This window comes from Dermacentor silvarum, chromosome 11, assembly GCF_013339745.2.
Source record: "Dermacentor silvarum isolate Dsil-2018 chromosome 11, BIME_Dsil_1.4, whole genome shotgun sequence".
Taxonomy (NCBI): Eukaryota; Metazoa; Arthropoda; class Arachnida; order Ixodida; family Ixodidae; genus Dermacentor; species Dermacentor silvarum.
Window position 1 is genome coordinate 86187773 of NC_051164.1, and position 11667 is coordinate 86199439.

Consider the following 11667-nt stretch of genomic DNA (forward strand, 5'->3'; position numbering starts at 1 on the left):
CCCGCTGTATATACCAGCTGTTCCGGTCCACCAGTAGGTCGTGTTCCGGTCTAGCGCGTCGTCTGGTCAGTGTTGCCAGGTCGGACGAGGCGGCGTAGCCAAAAGTTAAAGAAATTGTAGCCCAAATGTAGCCAAACACAACAATAGAGCAAAATATTTCGTAGCCAAATATAGCCAGTTTTATTTCTGTATAAATTTTCACATTCAACAACGCGATCCTTTTTTTGCACAACCCGTTGCAACCAAATGTGATTGCCGCCGTGACGGTCTACATCCCGCTTGCAGCGAATCGCTGCAGAAGGCGAAATCATAGTGATTTTATTATATGACAGATAGTAGTAAGTTCTTATTTTTAGTTGTATACAGTAATACTAACTACGAACTCTGCTTTTTAACTCACGTGGACGCAAAATAATGTCAGCATCATTGAGCTCTCACGTGACATGCACCCTACGGCAACGTTTATAGAACACCCTATAAACGTTGCCCTACGGTGTAGAAAAACTTCAGCTGTCCAGCGGTCTGCGACGGTGACACGCCCACGGCTTCTTTTTTATGAGCCAAAAACAGTGTATCGCGCCATGACATCACGCGTTGTTTGTCTTATCGTCCTACCTTGTTTTCTCGTTAATTAGATTGACCCGGGTTGCCTGGGACACACTCTATATAGTTTCCACTTACATCAACCTGATCGCCATCTTAGGTCTCCAGCATGCCAAGAACATGCGTTAAAAAGAAGTCAGAGACAACAGATGCCACTCGCTGTCTCAATCGGTGTAGGCGAAACTTTAAACCGTTGCTGCGCAAAACGGCACACAAGTGTAAGAAGCGCGCAGTCGTTTGCGGCGACGAGCACGTCCCGAACGTAACTCGCTCGCAATGGCAAAAGCTGCGACGGCTCATATAAAGAGCAAAGGTAAACGACAAATTGATGACAGTGGTAATCCTGTGAAAACCGGTTACTGTCAAAAAACAAACCATGTTGATATACTATTAATAATAATTACTGGGGTTTTACGTGCCAAAACCACGAAATGATTGGGAGGCATGAAGCAGTGGGCGACTCCGGATTAATTTTGACCACCTGGGGTCCTTTAACGTGCACATAAATATAAGTACACGGGTGTTTCAACATTTAGCCTCGATCGAAATGCGGCCACCGTGGCCGAGGATCCAACCCCCTTTCTCGAGACAGCAGCGCGACACATCACCTGCTAATTAAGCTAACACACTGGGCGATGTTCATGTGACGTGGCGCACTAATGGCATCACGGCAAACTTGTTTCGATATTAGCCCAATAAGTACCTGCAGCTGTCACGTTACGGGCAAGCCATCTATAAGTAAACGCACCAGGACCCACTTTGGGCTCGGGGTCCTGCTCCCATGCTTTTTTATACTTTCTCGCATACTTGGCCCACTTCCCCATGGTTCGATTCTTCTCTCCGAGGACGATTCGGTCTTAAGTCTAACCTACGGAAATGAACCTCTAATGTAAGCACAAACAACAACTCATCTCGCAGGAAAAAGAAGACGGCAGTAAAGCTTAGCGTGAGAAACGTGAAGCAGGTCGAAAGCTGTGCTCGGCGCGATAGTTCACCAAGAAGCCATGGCCGTGAACACGCTGGAGCGGGTCATCTACCCGTGCTCTTTCATGTCGGCGCCACGATCGCCCGACCCCTTTTTTTTTTTTTTTTTTTGGTCTCTGAGCATAGCAAAGTACATCAAAGATCAAAGCCACTGGTTCAGACAACGGCGCAGAGAATGGAGGGGGAGAGGGGGCGGATGGCAATTCGCGCACGCACACACGCACAGGCGCGCTGCCGGCTCAGTCAGCTAAAACATAGCCTTCGAGATTTGTTTCTACTCGATCAGAGCCCCTCTGGAGCTTTGATTGGGGCGCCCCTTATAGCCCAAACAAAGCCAAGTCGCAGATTTTCAGTAGCCCAAATATAGCCACATAGCCAACTCGTCGAAGTCGACGCCAAAATTTTTTTGCGGTAGCCCAATTTGGCTATAGATAGCCAAACCTGGCAACACTGCGTCTGGTGCGACCATGGAGGAAGGAAACAAAATTTCCTTCCTCCATGGGTGCGACTGATTTCACAACAAATCCGCGCAGGGGCGGGGCCTCGCCTGAGTGTGACCCGTAAAACGAGTAATCGCAGGGAATTGTGGGGCGCGCCGTCTGCTAGCATCTTCCGGTTCGACGGACGACGCGGCGGCATCGGTGGCATGCCCGGCACACGAGTTTTTCTACGCGGTTTCAACTGTCAGTCGTGCAAAGCTTTCCGTCCGCTTTGTCGACCAGCAATGTCTTACCATTCATGCAGCTGATTTCTAGGTTGCAATTCACTCTGGGCACGACGATGCAGAGCCAAGAAAGGCAAGGATACGCTTTCATTCATAATGGAACTAGGGCTTTCGTTTCGCCGCCCTTTTTTGTTTCTGCCAGGTTTAGCTCTACGACATTTGCCGTTGCTTGGACGCAACGTACGGACTGCTCTGCCTGCGGGTCAGTCAGATAGGTGAAAAAGTTATCGGTATCCGATAGTTTATCAAGCGTATAGAAGCATTACTTGGAAAATCGGGTGCTGAGGTGATGGGGGGTTTGACAGTTTGCCAATACCGTCTAAACAGCACTACATTCAATTTCTTCACGGGAAATTGTCAAAAAATGCACTTTTTTTGCGTACTCGCAGACGATTACGCCTCTTACATCTTAGATGCAGTACTCAACGGCGCAAGGAAAGAAATTAAAGGGATTAAACAAAAGGGTGGGTTAACTCGGCCTCGGGGGGGGGGTTACAACCCCCGAATCTCCCCCCCCCCCGTCGGTGCGCCACTGCCGCCGGCGTTGGAATTGAGGACACGCTGGGCTGGTGGTGACTAGGCACAACTGTGGCTGCTGTTAAGGGATCGATGGTATTCCTAAATAAACGCATCACTGTTTTGACGATCCAAATATAATCTCACTATCAGGGAGGGAGCAGTCTACCTGACTGGAGCAGTATTTTTTATTTGGAGTGTTGCTACGCTGCGCTCCGCAACACCCCAACGAGCGCCGCTTCGCGTCGGCGCCCGGCACCACGGCTTCCACCGCGGCACCGGGGTACAACCAACCGCGCCGCCAAACAGAGAGAGAAAAAAAGAAAGATAGTGAGACAAAGAAAAAAAGTTTCTTGCCAAGGCGGGACTCGAACCCGCGTGCCCCCGGGTCTCATAGCGAGCGTCGTAACCACTAGGCCGGATCAGGAGGCATTGGCCAGATCAATGCCTCCTTTTTAGGAGGCGTTGGTCAGATAGCCACGCTTCCAGAGCAAGCATTCACGCAAATACGCTTCCAGAGCAAGCATTCACGCAAACCATATGATTGCATCGAGCGTCGTTACGTCATCGAGGCGAGGTCCCGCCCCTGCGCCGATTTATTGTGAAAACAGTCGCACCCCGTTAACTAGAGTGCGAACTACTCATCCCGTATTCAAATGTGTCGACGCAGAAATACTTTTATCAGACGACAGCTCAACCAACTTGCATACAATTTGTTGCAGTTGAGAGTAAAAATAAATTAGCAACATTTTTTACCGAAAATTGTCGGAAATTGGTTAGTGTATTAAACGAAAAGAAGCACATTTTACAAATTCGTAACTCAGCACTGAAATCAAATAGCGCAGTTCTCTAAACTGCATCCGTTAGAACGCCTCGCAGCCGGATTAATGTGATAAAGAAATTTACAGCTAAGGTTAACCCACGAAACACACAAGCAGCTATTTGATGTCTAAAAGATGTCTTGAACGGATAATTCAAAAGTCTAATAGCTGTCCTGGCCAAGACATTTTCTAGCCGTGGGCGTCTACAGGTACTTCAGTAAGCTCTGCTAACGTTACGCTAAAAGTTGGCTAATAAACATCTCGACAAGAACAACTTCAAGAATTGTATTAGACGTTCCCAGAATTCTGCAATAATGACTTTGGAAACATTATGCAGGTTTTTATAAAACATCTTGACAAGAACAAGTTAATTTTATTAGACATTCCCAGAATTCTGTTATAAATTATAACAGAATTCTGGGGACGTCTAGCAAAATTCATAATTAAGCTATAAAAGCCTGCATATTGTTTCCGAAGTCATAACGTATAATGGCTTCAGAAACAATATGCAGGCTTCTATAGCTGTCTTTAAAGCAGCATTTATAGATTGCTTACCACGTCACTGAAGAATGACAAAATTATTGGCCACTTCTTCCGCATACCATGCATCCGTATGCTAGCTTCATAGTACACATGTTACTATATAGAACTGAAAAGTAAATTGAAGCCTTACATTATATTATTTATAACAACTTGCATAAAATTGTTTAACATATAATAAATGTGCAATACACATCCAAAGCAAATGAGCATAACAACATGCAGAAAAAAATTACCTGACCTTGTGAGAAAGCGGCTTTATTGACTAATAAATATAAAGGACATGCAGAATTATTTTACAAAAATTTTAATACAGTAGAAAAGGTGACCACAGAAAATAAGACATAGCTGCAGTAACCACAGCAATCCAGGTCCCTTCCCTCTTGGATACCGCTGGCTGCCCACAGAAGTTCGCTCTGTAATATAACAGTGAAGAAAAAAGTGGATAAGCCATACTTGATTGATAAAGATGTGCGATTCGGTATTTAAAATAGCAACATATGTGTGCCGTTGTTTTACCTCGGTCACATTTACTTTATAAATTTAAGCAATACTTTCTCTCAAAATCTTATGTTGTACGATGACGTTCAGAATTATGTTGCAGATATGATATGAAAAAGCTACTGTAGAGTGAAATTAAACTGGCAAATGGTTTGATCCACACACGACTTCCAGTAGGTCATTAGCAGTTAGATGGTTTGCAAACAAATCTCCTACAAGATAATTTGCAAACAAATCTCTTACAAGAGTATGCTACGTGCTGGTGAGTTGTAGCAACAGGTGGGCTTAGCCTGACAATCAAGGCCGGCAACTGATCCTTCCGAGTGTCTCTTACAATATCCCTGCGGTATTGTACCACATGTCAATAAAACCATTCTCGTCCTAAAGGGACCCTAAACACTTAACTAATCATAGAATGACCTCACTATATTAAAGGACGTCGTCTTACGAATCTCATGCGGCAAAATGTTTTCCAATCCTCCAACAGTGAAGTTACCACACCAATGCAATACTATTTTCCTGCCTGCTAGCGTGCTGGAAGCTACGCAGAGGAGAAGCCAAGAGAGCAAAGTCCCGGTATACTACGCAATGCAGCACGCTGCTGCCATCTTAAAGGCCACACGCAGTTAGAATTTCTGTAATCATTCAACCAATTATGTGAAACTCCGGCTTTACCTCCCAGATCACAAAAGAACGTTCTGCTACATACCGTGCATGCAAATATATTCGAGTCTAAACTTCGCGCCAGCACGGGCCGGCCAAAACAAAAGTGGCGTGCAAGTTGTAGCAGGCAAACGAATACGTACCGTAAGGAACTGCACCGTATCTGCAGGCGCTGGTCAAGGCTTGAACGTGAGCAAAAGACTTGGGAAGAGAAGCATGAGCACTGGTGAGCGAACGCTTGCAAGCATGAGCAGGGCCCCTTTGAATCGCTCGCGGATTACTCGCGGAAACTTCAGCGCGCCCCCCTGGTGCGGTCCAAGACAGGTGGTCCAAGAGCAGATAGCAGTTCGCTCAAACGGAGCGCACGTTTGCGACTGCGCGCGGCCAGATCTGTTGGTGATATCGCAATTCCGGCTTCTTCACCGCTTGTTCACGCAAAGGGAAAGGAAGGCGCGGCTCTGATAAGGACGCTGAACGGGCGCGCACGTGTGCGCCCGGCCGTTTTCTTTTATTGCGATAGCAATTATATGGACACTTCAACCGGATTTCTGCCGTCGGCGTCGCCGTCGCCGTAGCCGTCGTCGTCGCCGTCGCCGTGAGGTTCCGTATAGATAAAATCTTCACCGCGCGCCGTATGCCCGAGCGCCAGCGTGCTGCGACGCACGCTATCACGGAGAGCGAACGCACTCAATCCCCCACGGCGCAAGCAACGAAGCAGGGAAGCCAGCGCCGGAGGGAGCGGGGGGGGGGGGGGGGGCACTTCTACTGTGCCAACAACCGCGCTCGTCGCTCGGCCGCACGGTCTCTTATCTCTCCCGCGCGCAAGCAAGGCAGCGGGAAGCCAGCGCCGGAGGAAGCGGGGGGGGGGGGGGGGGGGGCGCACTTTTCTTCTGCCAACAACCGCGCTCGTCGCTCGCCGCACCGTCTCTTATCTCCACACGGCTCTGACCTTTATGAGCCGTGCATTCGCGGCTCAGTTCCTGTTGAAGCGATAGACCGCACGTACCTTCGCCCGCAGCGGCGTATGCTTGCTGCCAGCGTTTTGACCGTCGTGTCTGCAGTCATTCAGTGTGATCTCTTCATGTTTGTTTGTGCGCGCTCACACCACGCTTGTTCATTCAGTTAGTAATAGTCGGGTCACATTTTCCAACGCACGCTACACATGTAATGCTGCCCGGATCGGCAGTGCAGCGCTACAGGTGTGTCCCTTCGCACGCGCGCTGCCCACGGGAAGCGCTTCTCATCAACACCACCGTTTCACACGCGCCTTCTCGTGGTCATCGAGTCTCTCTTCATGTCGGTCTACTTACGCCGCAGCACACCTGCTTACTTAATCAGCTCATGTTTACTACAATTCATATTGTTACCAAAGCCGCTCACCTTACTTCGTATGACATTGCTGTGTTGCTATCGCATTCATTGCTTCGCCCTTAGGGCGAAACTGTGACATTTTTTTCTCTAAACTTTGACTGTCGTGACAGACTCATCGAGTGAAAAAATCGGAAAGGAATCAAATAACCCCGCAGGCTTTTTCTGCTTGTTCACCCAAAGGGGGATAGCAGCGAAAGGCTATATGATGCGACGTTAACGGATTGCATATGGCTTGTTAAAGTCGCACGGAATGTAACGTTGCGCGTCGGGCACGCGCATTTTAAATCTTTTTCACTTTCACGCGCACGCCCAAGCATGTCGCACATTTTCCGACAAAAACATCTAAAAAAGTTCTTCAGTTATACGCTCTCAAGGCGTTCATCAAAGTATACTCCGGTGACGCCAGAGGTGGGCTGTTACCACAGCTGAAACACAATAGCATATTTGATTAACCGTACTTCCTGCTACATAATGTTTCCATCAATATCTGTTTAACGTCTTCGCGTAGACTAAGACGTCTATAGCCGTTTGTAGTCCTTCCGAGAAGTTTTCAAGACGTTTTGTGTTTCGTGGGAAATTATTGCAATGTTTACGAGAGTTCCGCAGCTGTATTACTCAGCGCTATATTTCATGAGCTTCAAAGGTTTCGTTAAACAACTTAATGGCATAAATTGAGAATCGACTTCCTGCATTTACTAAACTTCAACTTCTTTCGAATGCAACTAATATGAAAATCAGTCCAGTGGTTGCCGAGAAAAACAACTTTTTCGTTCATCTGTCGTCTAACCAATGGATGCATTGCCAGATGCAACACCACTTAGAACAGGAAAAAATGCGTTAAAATTTGCTGCAGTCTGCAATTTCGCAGGCCCCTTGCTTCTATGTAATGCAGTAACACATTGCTTTATGAAAAGCAGTATAGTAGTTTTTGTTGTCCAAGATCTCGATTTATTGCCTTCAATATTCCCAGAGTCCTTCCATGTATGAGTGTGAGTGCTAATTGCCTCTGGTTGTGTAAAAAAAAAAAAAGAGCAATACATTCAGTACCTATGAAATTCTTATCAACGTTGCATACTGTCATGCTTAGCTGTTTAAAAAAGCTCGTTCCCATACAACGAAGAAGTAGCGCGCACCTGACGTACGTGGAAGAAAAGCCCTTACGAAGCGTTTTTGTAAGGCAGAAAAAATGTCGCAGTTTCGCCCGAAAGGCGAAGCATCGATTGCGATAGCAAATTAGTAGAGCGCTATTCGGAGTAGGGATAGTAGTTTTATCGGCTGCATAAACTTGGACACATTGGCTTACTTACTAACTGAATTAACAATCGTGGTGTCAGCGCGCACATGCAAACATGAATAGATCACACTGAATGACCGCAGCCAACGACTGTCAAAACGCTGGCAGCAAGCGCAAGTTCTCGCGGTCTATCGCTTCAACGGAAACTGAGCGGCAAATGCAAAGCCCATACAAATGTCAGAACCGTGTGGAGATAAGAGACGGTGCGGGCGACCGCCGGGCAGATAAGTTGTTGGCAGAGGAGAAGCTGCCCCCCCCCCCCTCCCTCTTCCCGTTTCTTGCTTTCGCGTGGGAGATTGAGTGGTAAGATACGCCTTTGGCGCCGGAGCACAGCGCCGCCTCGCCTCCCTCCCTCCCTCCCATACCCCAACGGCTTTTCGCGGGATGGTCGCGTTTGTTTTCCGCCCGTGCGTTCGCGCCCTCCGTGATAGCGCGCGTCCCCCGCGCGCTTTCGCTCGCGCATACGGCGCGCGGCGATCGCCCTTGGAATCTATACGGAACCTCACGGCGACGGCTACGGCGACGGCGACGGCAGAAATCCGGTTGAAGTGTCCATATAATTGCTATCGCAATAAAACACGTATCATACAGGCGCTCAGAAGTCTGTCTGGCGATGCTTATTGCATAATTTTTTTAAGGCGAAAGCCTAGATCTCTATGTTTCAAGGTAGTGTTCTGAGGTAGAGAACGGAATACGCCGGGAAAGCGAAACAGCAGCGCCGGAGGAGGGTTCTGAGAAAGGGCGACGCAGCGCAGCGCAGTCGGAGAGTTGAGGGAAAGGGCAACGGCGGCGCAGTAGGAGAGTTTAGGGAAAGGGCAACAGCGGCGCTGGGGAGGAAGAGGGAAATGTCAGCAGCAGCGCAGTGGAGGTACAGTGTACCAGATAAGAGGCGTTGATGACAAGCGCGGTGGCGGCGCTGGGGAGGAGGGAAATGTCAGCGGCGGCGCCCGTAGAACGTTATGGAAACGGCGGCAGCTAGGGTGCCTCGATGTCAGCGCCGCCTCCCGCCGTACAGGGTGGTGACACTCTTTGACCAGGCTAGGACACTCTTTGACCCTAACCAGGCCCGCGCCGCACCTCCGCCATATTGTGCCGGAGCTGTTGAAGTGGCTGTACATGTGCATGCTTTCAGTGCAGTGCCGTCGTGTTGCCTGGTGTTTGTTATTCAAACGATGCTGCGCACGTGTTCACTAAGTTGACTTTTCGGGCTCGCGACGTGAGATGAAAGGTGCTTGACTATTTTATCGCTATAAATATTCCGCCATGCCCGTTTGCTGCGCACCTTTGTGCACCAGTTCAACGGAAAAACGACACCCACGTCTTATATTTCCCCGCGACCCAGAACGCAGCATAAAGTCGAAGAACCTTGCTCACCTCAGCCATGATGTTTAAATTTGTCTTCATGTGAGACGGTCTTCAGAAAATTTTCTGATTCACTAGGCGTTTGCCGTCTAAATCATTTAATCGAGGTGATGAGAAGCCTGCTCAATCTCAATGTCTCATTTCCAACAGTCCCTTGCACTGAACATCCAAATGTCAGGAAAATGTTCTTGGGGAGTTCTGTCTTGTTGCGGCTCAGCATTTATACTTGCACTGATTGTACCAGCCAGATATGTAACGAGGGAGATGGAATATGGAAGTAAAACCGCCGCAGGTGTAATCTTTGAATTATCGGTTTTCATGTTTGTAAGAAGCATGTATAAACTTGAGCTTTTCTTTGTCAATGCACTCGAGTTTGTGTGCTTGGCCTCCTGTAGCTTCAGGCAGCCTGAACGTGTTGGTTAGCAGCCTAGAACTACATTCCGGGTTGTCTTCCTCTGGTTTTCCTCGAGTGACAGCTATACGCGGCGTGAGCATTTCTAAGTATTTCGGAGTTTTTAAAAATCACCTCAGGCCGATAGCGTACTCCTTGTCTTTGAGCTGGATTATCCGAATAGGCGGACAATAATAGCATGAGAAATCAAAACACGTATTCAAAACTTAACATTCGCTAATTAACTTCATAATTGGTTACCTTACGGCACATATTGCAATTTTTGAATTGTAGCCGGTGAGATTGAAATGAAACTTGAAATGAATCTCCAGGATGAGACCAGTTCCAAAATATTTTCCAAAGTGTGGTACGAAATACATGGGCGTTCCAGTCACTTTTGTGCTTCAATGCAGAAAATAGCATTCTGTTGAAAAAGTAAGTGTCATTCTGGAAATTCATTCCAAGTAGATACGCCTTGCAAACTCACGAGCTACAATTCGTAAATTGCAATTTGTGCCGTAAAGTAATTAATACAGAAGTTAATTTCTGTTTTTTAAGATTATTTGAATATATGTTTTGATTTCTCGTGCAAGTAATATATCCGCCTATCTGAGTAATCCATCTCAATTACTAGCGTCAAACAGACAGTTTTTAAAGGCGGCATTACAACTTAAACCGGACTCGAGCTTGGAAATGCGGCATATATATTCTCGGCCCATGGCAAAGCACCACCTGCGCGTTACGCGCTGCTATATATTCTTGCGGGCCACGAGCTTTAACGAAACTTTGTAAATATTGTAATATGTACGTGCGTGTGACTGTACGTATGTACTGTTAAATACCGTATATGTCATAATCATCACCCAGCAACTGGAGTAGCATGTCAGGCGAATAGCCAGGCTAACACCTCCAGCATCACATTATCGCGTTTTCTCTCTCTCTCTCTCTCTCAATGACTAGAATTATGTTATCTGCAACCGGCGAACTTTAAAAATTCCGCAAAACTTAAAAGCGATCAACCACGTACATTTTGGCAATAAAAATTCCCTTTCTTTTAGTGAGATGTGTTTCTCTTTCTCAAATTGCTGTGCTCATCATGGGTCGCTGCATAACTGAACTAAGACAAATGTGTATTTCAGCAAAATATTTGGGCGCTATATATAGTGATTTTGCTTTTCACTTATTAAAAAGAATAAATTTTGTGGTTTAATTTACGAGCCAGAACTACGATATGATTATTATGCGTAGTGAGGGACTTCGAAATAATTTTGACTACCTGTTTTTTTTTTTTTTTTTTTAAGTGTACCTAGGTACACGACCGTTTTTGCATTTTGCCCCGTTTGAAATTCGGCAGCCACGGCCGTGATCGAAACCGCCACCTCGAGATTACTTTTTGACACTCGCATAGTCTGCCTCTGATGATGTAAGACTGTTTCCGACCACTTGTTCTTTATCATTCTTACCTTTCACACGCACGATTTCTATCTCGATGAATAATGTACGTTCAGATGCAACACTGCCGTATTTATTCACATTGTTTTGTCCTACATCTTTGCACGGCAGAACACAGCTGCGTCAGTCTTCTTGAAGGACAACCTCTAAGAACTTTAGTGCACACACCATATGCGTGAACTTTGTATTTGAAAAAAAAAAAAAAATTGTTAGCGTAAGCGAAAGCGCGGCAAAAACGACTTATCTGCTGGCTTCGAAACTTATTCTAGTACTACATTACTGTAAACGTTCAACCTCCGTTCTTGAAGTGAGACGTAAATATTGCAATGCACGTAATCGTACAAACTGCGAAAATTAAGAACATTTTACACTGTCAGCGAGCGGAGAACCTAAATTCCCGCTGTCCGTCATACGCGCCTTTACGTGTTCCGACATAATATTACGG